Source organism: Amphibalanus amphitrite, unplaced genomic scaffold (assembly GCF_019059575.1).
Source record: "Amphibalanus amphitrite isolate SeventyFive unplaced genomic scaffold, NRLGWU_Aamphi_draft 000817F_arrow, whole genome shotgun sequence".
In the NCBI taxonomy this organism is placed as follows: Eukaryota; Metazoa; Arthropoda; class Thecostraca; order Balanomorpha; family Balanidae; genus Amphibalanus; species Amphibalanus amphitrite.
This window is the reverse complement of record NW_024882311.1, coordinates 31,942-43,167: the sequence shown is the minus strand read 5'-3', so window position 1 is coordinate 43,167 and position 11,226 is coordinate 31,942.

The following is an 11,226-nucleotide window of genomic DNA, read 5'->3' as shown; positions in this document are numbered from 1 at the left end:
TGGGAAAGCTCAGCATGGAAACGTGAATGGTGGCTCATTCAAGATATTTAATAGCCGCCAAAGTCGCCACCTCTCGATTTTTTTTTAGTAGAAACGGGTATGACTTGTAGGTACTAAGCGTAAACGTGACCGTCGTAAAGCAGAGTCGTATCTTTTGTAATAATCGTGCCGCCTTTTCAAATGATATGTGTTTTCAACCAAAGCACTCGAAGCGAGTGATGACGCGTTTGCGATGACTTACGATCACTTCACATCGCTATAATTTGTCCTTTGCAATTTTCCTGCGCAGGCGCGGGTTCGGCTTGAAAAGAGTTGCAGCATTTATGGCCCGTGATAGTATATGTGGCTGGCATCGATCCTTCGAGCAAAAATGCTCACAAAATGTCTAAAAAGCTTCAGTGGACAGAAATTCCCATGAGGACGTTCCTGTATCCCGTCACTGCAGGCTTTGAATCAGCTCACTAAGAAGCCACCGATAATAAATTCTGCACCGACTTTACCCGTTTATGACTGGTCATTTTCCGCTGACATCACCCGGCAGCTTGTGAAAGCATCGCTGCACATAAACGCAATATCCGCTCATAGCCGGTATTTTCCTCTCCTCCCCTGCCGTCGCAAGTTATCGTTGCTCTAGTTGAGTCCGCCGGAACCGACAACGATGTTTGCTCTGTTTCTTTGCGTCAGAGTTGTAACAGCTCTGCGCGAATGAGATGTGCGTCACTTGCTGTAGGTTGTACGTGGGGGAATTTGTGGTGTTTTGACATAGGAACCGGACACGGTACACTACCCATAGTTTGATCTGGCGATATCTGAATTTCCCTAAACCCAAAAGCTTTCCCCGACATCATAGAGGAGAAACCAGTGATCTCAGATCGGAACTGGTTATCCAGATAAAAAATTACGGGCCATGGTACCGCCTGGCGCCCATACTTAGCACCACATACAACCTTGCAAGGTTATAACCGCTTGGTTGCAAGGACTGCTAACACTCTCCTTCATATCTTGGTGCTGCTGCCATGGGGCCTATATAGTCCCCATATATTGGCTGCTGTCATCCGATGCAGTCTCCACGATCCAAATACTTTTGTGTTAGTGTCATATGGACTGATGCAGTCTCTGTTTTGTTGGGTTTGGCCTTTTCGCTCTGACGAGACAATTTCAGGGCCGGAAGGATGATGAGACATTGGCCTGGGCGAGCACCCTGGCGAGTCGCCGGGGCTGAGCTCGTCCGAATGGACAGGCCGACCACCCCCCAAGCACTCACCGCACCCGGCTGCGGGCGTGCTCTTACGGGCGTTCCCGCAGGGGATAAAGTTGCCCGTTCAGTCCGGAACAGGGGGCTGAGGCGTGGTGGAGAAGGATTTGAATGTCCTGAGGATGGAAATGATGGAACGGTGTACTTAACCCGCGCCGTGCTGGTGGCCTGAACTTTCCGCCGAGTGCTGGGGGGGGGGGGGCGTTTTCACGCCCCCCCCCCCCGTCTAACTCGGCTCCTGGGCCACGTAGCGACACGCGGTAAGCGGCAATCGAAAGAGCGTCAAAAATAAGGACGAAAACACTTCGGTCATTTTTGGGTCAGGTCAAAGGTCAGGTCACCAGAGGTCACCAAAGGTAAAATGTTGACTATTTCAACATTTTGGAAACTGCCAACGGCTATCTCGGGAACCGATAGAGCTACAGCGCCGCGGAAAAGCGCATTCGATAGCCCTTTTACAGACCTTTCTGAGTAATGTTCTCAGATTTGACCTCAGGTCAACGGTTTAGCCTCCAGAGGGCAAAAACTCCAAAAATAGCCGTTTTTACGAAAAACGTTTTTTCGTCAATAACTTTTGACTCATAAGCGCCATGACATTACTTTTGCCAGCATCGTGTTCCTCTCGTCGAGACGCGTCGAATGAACTATTCGTTGACCTTGAAAGGTCATTTTGAAAATTTGACCTCAGGTCAAGGTCATGACCTGACCGCAAAGGGTCATGTTGCATATCAGTCGATCCGTATCGTCGAGCTGAACACATCTGACGTGTTTTCACCGCTCTAGCACGTCTCTATCAAAAGTTATAGCCAAAAAACTACTGGCGACCGTTCATGACCTGAGATGACCTCAGGGGCACACAGAGGGGTCACAGGTGCATTTTTCCTATTCAGTGTGTCATGTTTACCTATGAACCGATGTTTGAGAGCGTTTTGAACGATATTCGTCCAAAAGAGGCGCATTTCAATTTTCTCCCATTGACTTATAATGGAGAGGTCGCAAAATTGACCTGACCTTAGGTCACAGATATCAAAAATCCGAGATATACATTTTATACATACTGTTACTCATATCAATCGCTGAAAGTTTCAAAGTGATCGTTCAGTCGGTGTAGCTATAGCGAGCCTTTGAACTTTTTCTGAGGTAAGGTCACTTGACGTGACCTGGTGACCTGACCTTGAACGGCCTAGGTCTGAAATTTTCACAACATGTGCGGAAATGATGTAGGAACACGTGTACCAAAAACGGCGGCGCTGCGCGCCGCCGTTTTTGAGATATTCGCGAAAAACCTGAGGGGGGGGGGGCGTAAAAACGCCCCCCCCCCCCAGCACGGCGCGGGTTAATGCCGAGTCTACATAATATAACTTATTGGTGTTACTGCCATATGACCTGATGCAGTCTCCATATACCTAATGGTTGCCGTCATCCGATACAGTCTCCATAATCCAAATATAAAGTATTGGTGTTCATTTCATATGGCCTCTTGCAGTCTCCATATATTGGTGTTACGGTCATATATCCTGATGCAGTCTTCACAGATTGGTGTTCTGTCTCAAGACCTGGTGCAGTTTCCACACTAATGTTACTGCCATGTGGCTTGATGCAGTCTCCACATATTGGTTTTGCTGTCATACGGCGTATTGCGCTCTCCGTATGTTATTGCTTCTGTCACTTGGACTGATGCAGTCTCCACACATTGATGTTACTTTCATATGGCCTATTGTATTCTCCATGTTATTGCAGTCTCCGAGTGGTGTTACTGTGATATGGCCTATTGCAGTCTCCACATATTGGTGTTACTGTCATATGGTCTCTTGCAGTCTCCACATATTGGTGTTACTGTCATATGGTCTATTGCAGTCCCCACATATTGGTGTTACTGTCATATGGTCTATTGCAGTCTCCACATATTGGTGTTACTGTCATATGGTCTATTGCAGTCTCCATATATTGGTGTTATTGTCATATGTCCTGATGCAGTTTCCATGTATTGGTGTTACTGTCATGTGGCCTATTGCAGTCCCCACATAGGTATTGGTGTTACTTGCATATGGTCTATTGCGGTCCCCACGTATTGGTGTTACTGTCATATGGCCTATTGCAGTCTCCATATATTTGTGCTTCTGTCATATGTCCTGATGCAGTCTCCATTTATTGGTGCCACCGCCACACGTCGTGGTGCAGTCTTCTTACATTGGTGTATTTTCTCATGGCCTGATGCAGTCTAAACTCACTACATTCACGATCGGTTTCGTAAGCTGCAGACGTAGGTACCTACTATGCTTTTCAGACCCCATGAGACCCTAATTTTCGGCGATAATTTATTTACTATTTGTCCAATTTGCTTCAAATTTTCACAATGCACATTTCAGCTCAAGCGCCAATTTTCGCCAATATGGTCTCTTAACCCGCGCACCGACGGGGGGGGGGGGCGGATATCCGCCCCCCTGAGGTTTTTCGCGAATAGCGGGAAAACCGCGGCGCGTAGCGCCGCGAAATTTGGTATGACTATTCCCTTATCAATTTTACACATGGTGTACAAGTTTGAACCTCCTACCTTTCAAGGTCAGGTCACCAGGGCCTCGTTTCATAAAAGGAATTACTTACGGCGTTCCGTCAATTATGCCAGATTTGGCGTATTTGATGCCAATTCGGTTTCATAAAGCCGGAGACCGGAGTAATTCACGCCATCGAAATTACGGAGCTTCATTTACGGCAAATACTCCATTCCGGACCAATTGATGCCATTTGGGTTTCATAAAACGACGTAATTAACGCCAAATATTTTATCAAGCTCTTGATATCAGTGGTGTAAACTACGCACAAAAATGTTGCGTGAATTTGAATTAATGTGAAAATTCGAAGCTAATTTTTAATATATTTTATAATGTTGAGCCCGGTGAGGAAGAAAGAACAGCCAAAATGAGAAAAAGAAACTGCAAATCTTCTGTACCAGTCGCTTTTTGTGGCAGCTATCGGAATTTTGTTTATTCGCCGCGCCGCGCCACTTTGGTAGTAAGGCACTTCTGCTTAGCTGGCTTTCTGCTGTTTTCAATATATTGATTTAATAAAGGATGGTCAGCAAAATTGATTTTGTTTTTTCATAAATAATTTTTACGATTTAAATTCAACATAATTGTTTTATAATTTTTTCTAAAAAATTAAGTGTTGACATGAAATTGTAATTTGTAGGAGGCTTGATAAATTACGGTAACTACGCAAATGTGCTTAGTTACGGAGGTGTAAACAATTCCAGTTGTGGCTTTGTGAAACCGCTTCATTTGCGCTCCGTAGTTTGAAAGGGTGTGAATTACGGAAAGGTGTAAGTTACGGCAGAGTTTTATGAAACGAGGCCCGGGTCACTTTGAATGACCCAACCTCAAGTCACTTTTTTGCAACTTTGTCACCGTGCCAGAGCTACAGTAGATGTCGGAGGCCTTTGAAAGTCGCAGGATGTTATTAGGTCATTAGTAGCTACTAGCTACAATTTTTATATCTCGGAATTTTGATATCGGTGACCTAAGGTCAGGTCAAATTCGCGACCTCCCCATTATAAGTCAATGGGGGAAAAATCAACTCCCTGTTTTTACCACTAAAACGGGTCGGAATGGCCCCATATACCATACATGACTTCATATACGATCAACCTTCACTACCTTGAGGTCTGTTTTGCTGTTGGGCAGCTGTGAGGTCATGTGACGTCATCAAAGGTCACCAAAGGTTTTTGGCCAATAACTCCGTACAGGAACAAGATACAGACGCGTGGATGGTCTCATTGTGTTCAGCTCGTCAAGACGCATCGAATGATATACATGATGACCTCGAGGTCACGTGACCTGAGGTCAACCTTTGACCTTGACCTTTCGAGGTCAACATATATATCATTCGATGCGGATTGACGAGAGGATCACGATGATGCCCTTAGTTTGTTCCTATCTTGACTAATTCGAAAGTTATTCGAGAAAAACTCTCCATATTTTGCGCCGCCATTTTGACTTTTTCGACCCCTGTGACGTCATCTTTGACCTGACCTGAAAATGACCTTTGTAAAAATTGTAGATCTTGACCGTGCGTATCCGATGCCGTTTACCGCTTGTCGCTATCTTGCTTCGTTCTCGAGATCTCAGGGGGGGGGCGGTCATCCGCCCCCCCCCCGTCGGTACTAAGTTGGCGCAGACCCCCGTCGGTGCGCGGGTTAACAAAATATCAAATTTTAGGGTACTTGTCGTTGCCTCGTAATGTTAAAATCGGCTCCGTAAATCCGTCAGTGGAGTAGAGGCTATCCGTGCGTAGGTGTGACGTCACAAACACGTGACCATTAAGCTCCGCCCTCCCGGCGGACGGGGTAGTGAGTAGTGACCTTGGCCGGTCAGTCGGCTGCGTGGAGCGGGCGGGGCAGTAGCTGTCGCACCGGGGCGGCTCGCATGGACCGTAGCTGCCGTGCAGTTGTCGTTGCAGCCGTAATTTCATCGAATGAGCTAAATAGCGCGCATAAGTAACGCACCAGCTGAAGCCCTCGACTAATTGTATCTATCACAAATGTACGTACACCTTGTTCAGTCACAAAAAAATATATATATATTTCCACACAAGATTCGGGGCTTGTGAAAAACGCGCATAAAAGACGCTGTTGATTTCAAATGATTGCGTAAGATTATGTATCGCGTCAGACTACGTCAAAATTGCAAAACAGAATCACCATTAACATGATGCAATTTATGTGTTTGATATATGAAATTTGATTCGGAATGTGTTCCGGCGTGATCGATTTATATCATCCCGGTACAACTAAGCATTGAACACCTTCAGGACTAATCCATTTGATCATCGACTTAGGTTGAGGAGGTCGCCAGACTAACTTTGCCCCCAGAGCTTGTGTGTTGAAATGCAAACATGAAAAGTAAACGCCTAGAGATAGTTTCCTCACCGAGGACATACCTACTGTTACTTAAGTTTTACAAAAAAAGATACGAGTTTATTGATGATCGTTCTCGTGTAGTGCCCAACGTCCGCCTGCCACATTGCTATTTCTTTTTGTGCACGTCTTAACATAACACACACATGACACCGCGATAAAGGCCATTTCTACCATAAGACACATTACGCTTCTGCCCCACCCGGCGCCCCGCACCGCTTCACGAATCACGAATACGGTCGTTTCGCTGGAGCGATGCCTCAGGCAATCGGCCGTGCCCGAGACTCTTCATCCTACTTTGTTGCTTTCTGCGCCTTCCTCAGAAACATTTATTGGCACTGCCAAATATATCAATATTTTTGGGTTAAGCACAGGCTTACACATGATCTTATAGGTAATCGGGTAATCTTATAGGTAACCTGACCCAGCCTGACGATGAGATAGGTGCAACTCCGGCTCAAATAAATGTTCAGAGTCCAAGAGTCTATCTATCTTTCCTTCTACGGCCGGTTCCGTTCCAATAGATCCTACCTTGATTCTGATCATTCTGAATATTCTGAGCTGGTTCGACGTTTAAATACCAAAATAAGGTGAAGAAGATACCAAATGCCCTCAAACGGATAATTTTTTGGCTTTCGTCCCGAAACAACTTTGCCAGCTTCACTTGTCTCCAGTATGTGGTCCCGCTCCGACCTCTCCGCGGTGCTGACACCGACTGAAGCGGCATAGACCCATCGCGGTCACGGCCACTGGGCGGAGTTTAGTTGGGCCCGGCGCAACGTGATTGGCCAGCGCTCCTATCCATTCCGGTGCGGTAACGAGCGAGCCTCTATCCGGGTGCAAAAACTGATTAACATTACGAGCCAACGACAAGTGCTCTAAATTTTGATATTTTGTTAAGAGACCATATTGACAAAAATTGGCGCTTCAGCTGAAATATCGTCTGCCAAAATTTCAAGCTAATTGGACAAAAATTGAAGAAATTATCGCCGAAAAGCAGGGTCTCATGGGGTCTGAAATGCATAGTAGTTAGTGCAATATCGGCAGCAATAGTAGAAACTCGTAACCACACACTGCACTCAAACCTTTTATTGAATTAGAAATATTCTGAATAGGTATGATAAGTTCTTCTATTTATTATTCAAGCTGACACAATGACATTTCGCATTTTTGCAGCAATCACGCTACATTATTAATAAAGGCAACATTTTAACAAGTGGAAAAAGAGAATGGATTGATGATGCTTCGCCCTTGGCATTCTGTAACCAAACCAGATAAAGATCATCCAATATTTCGGCGCCCTTTCAGAACGTCTAATTCAAGAGCTGTAATTTTATAGAGCTGTCCATGGCACGCAAAGCTTGGAGCTACACGCTACGGTTTCGTACCGCAGCCTTGCAGCCTGCATCTTACCTAGCACGGTAACCGGCGAGGTAGCGGAAGTGTTTGTCTTAGAGCGGCAGGGAGGGCGCAAAGTCATGCTGATGAGAGGTTAGGGTATGAAAATTCCAATGTCGTGCCAGCGGCTTTCCCTAAGGGCTGAGATGAAAAGACAGAAGGATTAAAGCTTAACGGACTTCGCAATTTAATTCTTTTGCGTGACCATAGCATGCACTGCAGTCAGGATTCGTGCTGACCTTGGTCGCAAATGATAATATTCCAGTCAGTTGGTATGTTCTCAGCATGATGTCCTTGAAAACGGCTAGAGTTGTTTTTCTCCTCTCTAGTATATCCATGGCACGAATGTACTTTCAAGGAAAGCGCCAGTGAACAGAGTAAATAGGACCTCCTCCACGCCTCGATCGTATCTATATCCGCGTCCTCCACAGGTATTGGCCAGGGTATAATGATGTCCGTCCATCCGGCCTCCGGGTATTGCGTCATCAGCATCAGCTGAGAAAAGTGATAATTTAGGGTAAACCCGGCTCGTCAGCCTTGATTACGAGCTGTGCGTAGTTACTTTCGGTGATCTCCGCGGTATGGAGATTTCAGCTCACGGAGATGGGATTTCCAGACGCTGCTCTCCGTACTGTCCATGATGTGATGTCTCGGGGCGGGGGACAGAGGGTAAGAGGCTGGGGCTCAGAGGGGAGAGACTGGGGCCCAGAGATGCTTCACCGCACCTGCAGTCAAGGTCACCAAATACGTAAGTGTAAAATACGGGACAACTAGAAAGTCCATGACGATGGAACGTGTGGGGCAATAACCGGCACACCTTCGACTCCGAATGTTCGATGCCCTTCCAGAGCATTCTCTCCCTCGGTTCTGCAAAAGCTAATAAAGGGTGCTTTCTGATAGTCACTTTCTTTAAACTTTCTATAGTATCAATCTCTGGCAACATTTCTCCTCCATTTACTTCTAGATTTTACTGACAGTTTGCTTCTACATGCAGGACTACAGATGGACGATTGTATCACACATTTTTTTTTACCGTCATCACTAAAACCTCAAGTCATTCATTCTCTATGAATCATAAGTTGCCACCACCCTAATCAGCGTAAGTGCCATCACTTCATCTCATGAAAATTGAGCCACTTCCTTACCGATGCGCCATGACTGATCACGGACGAGTTCACCGTTACCGATTTAATAATTTCCTCGAAGACAGCTTTAGCCATTCAAAGCCCGACGTTTGTGGTGATTGGCGTCTAACAGGCTTTATCCTCCGTCATTAGCATAGAAGATTCCGCGTGGGACAGTCCTTGGCCAACACATCTCTGTCTCATAGGTCAAGGTCAGGGTAGGACGACTCCGACCTTAACATCTAACCGCTAACCCTCCCTCGCGGACATATGATAAGCATGCGAGATCGAACCCGTCTACCTATTGCGCCATGGGCGCCACGGGCGTCAGTACCGGTTTTGGTTGTGCGCGTGGGCCCAACAAGACACCCACCCTGTCACCGACAGGGTTCCGTACGGAGATGGCGGCCTTGACCGGAGCTGGGAGCGATACCGAGTTACTGACTCAGAGGCAGAACTGGGCGGCGGGTGGCGCTGACTGACCCGGAATATACAGCGACTGAGCTGGCTCAGAAACAGGCAACCGCTGTTAATGAAGAGGAGGCTAGTGGCGATGCTTGGGAATGACCAGAGATGACTGGAAACTGGGAGCAAGTGAGGATAATTGAGGGACAACTGAGAACAGCTTCAGACGACTGGGATGCCGAAGACAACGATTGGGAGTAGGTGATAGCAACTGAGAGAGACTTAACCCGCGCCCCAGTGGCGGTCTCGGCCAACTTCGCCCTAGTGAGGGGGGCATATGTTACCACCCACCTCTAACTCAAAAACTAAGAGGGCTAGAAAGACGCGGTAAAAAGCAGTCGATAGCTCTCAATACGTACGTTTGAAAGTATTTCGGTCATTTTTCACCTTAGAGCAATATTGGGGTCACCAGAGGTCATCAAAGGTCAAAATTTGCCAATTGTCATTATATTTTTCAGAAAACATGCCGCTATCTCAGGAACTATGGTAGCTAGAAAAACGCATGGAAAAGCAATCGATAGCTTTTGAACTCTTCTTTTGAAAAGGTCATTATCAATATTGTCCTCAGGTCAACGGTTTAGCCTCCAGAGGGCAAAAACTCCAAAAATAGCTGTTTTTACGAAAAGTGTTTTTCGACAATAACTTTCGACTACAAAAAGCCACGACATTTCTATTGCCAGAATCGTGTTCCCCTCACCGAGACGCGTCGAATGAACTATAATTTGACCTTGAAAGGTCAACTTAAAAATTTAACCTCAAGTCAAGGTCATGACCTGACCGGAAAAGGTCATGTTGCATATCAGTCGATGCGTCTCAACAAGACAAACACAATGAGACCATCCCCAGCGTTCTATCTCTTTCCAATCGCGAGTTATTGGCAAAAAACTGTTTGTAGCCTCAAATGACCTCGGATGACCTTTCTAGAGGCTATCAGCAAAAATGACACCTTGGTCATCACGAGTGGACTAAATCATTGTGATTCTGAAATAGTTGGACTGTTCCTATGCGTACACACGGATCTAGAGGCATTTTCATTTTCTCCATTGACTTGTAATGGAAAGGTCATGCCACTGACCTGACCTTAGGTCACGGATATAAAAAATCCGAGATATACAAATTGTAGGCTCCCATAACAGCATGCAATCCACCAAGTTTAAAACCTTTCTGACAAACACTGCAGGCTGGACATTATTGCAAACTTTTTTTAAGGCTTGGTCAGTTAACTTGACCTGGTGACCTAACCTGACATGACCTGGGGTAAAAAATTTCACACATTGTCCAAAATTGATGTACCAAAAGCTACGCCAAGCGGCGCGGCGCTACGCGCCGCGGTTTTTTATTCACACGCGAAAAACGCGACAGGGTGGTAACATATGCCCCCCCCCACTGGGGCGAAGGTTATGGCAACTGAAGATAACTGGGAACGAGAGAGGTACACATGAATGAAGAAACGGCTTGATTTTGACGACGATCGGGCATGATTTTGAAAACGACTCAGGACAGAAGGACATCTGTGGCAGTGGACACCTAAAGCCGACTGCATCTGAGGACAACTGGGAGGGCAAACCTTACCGTCAGTACCGAGCTGCGTTCGCCACGGGCCCCAAAATCCCAGCCCAGCCCGGCCCGGGCCCATGGGTTCAGAGCCCGGCCCAGCCCGTAGCCCGCTCTTGGCAACATGTCCAAGCCCAGCCCGGCCCGGCCCGTCAAAAATAGCAATCTAGTTATTGTCTTAGTCTATTGCTATAATAAGCATGATTGATTAACTTTTTTGAGAACAATTCAAATTGCATGAATATTAACATGACAATCATGACTCCCTTCTTTTCAATGAATATAATCATTTTAAGTACCTATGGCACAAATTTTAACAGTAACAGCAAACACCTCAGTCAATTAGGTCATGATTACACACCTATAAAAAGTTAACATGATTATATTAACCACATTCTATGAGTAAAGTTATCTTGCAAGCTGATGTGTGTGAACATTTTCATGCATAATTGGTGACTCTAATGCATACTTGAAGGAAGTATTTGCAACTTACTCTATACTTCCCAGCACTTACCAGC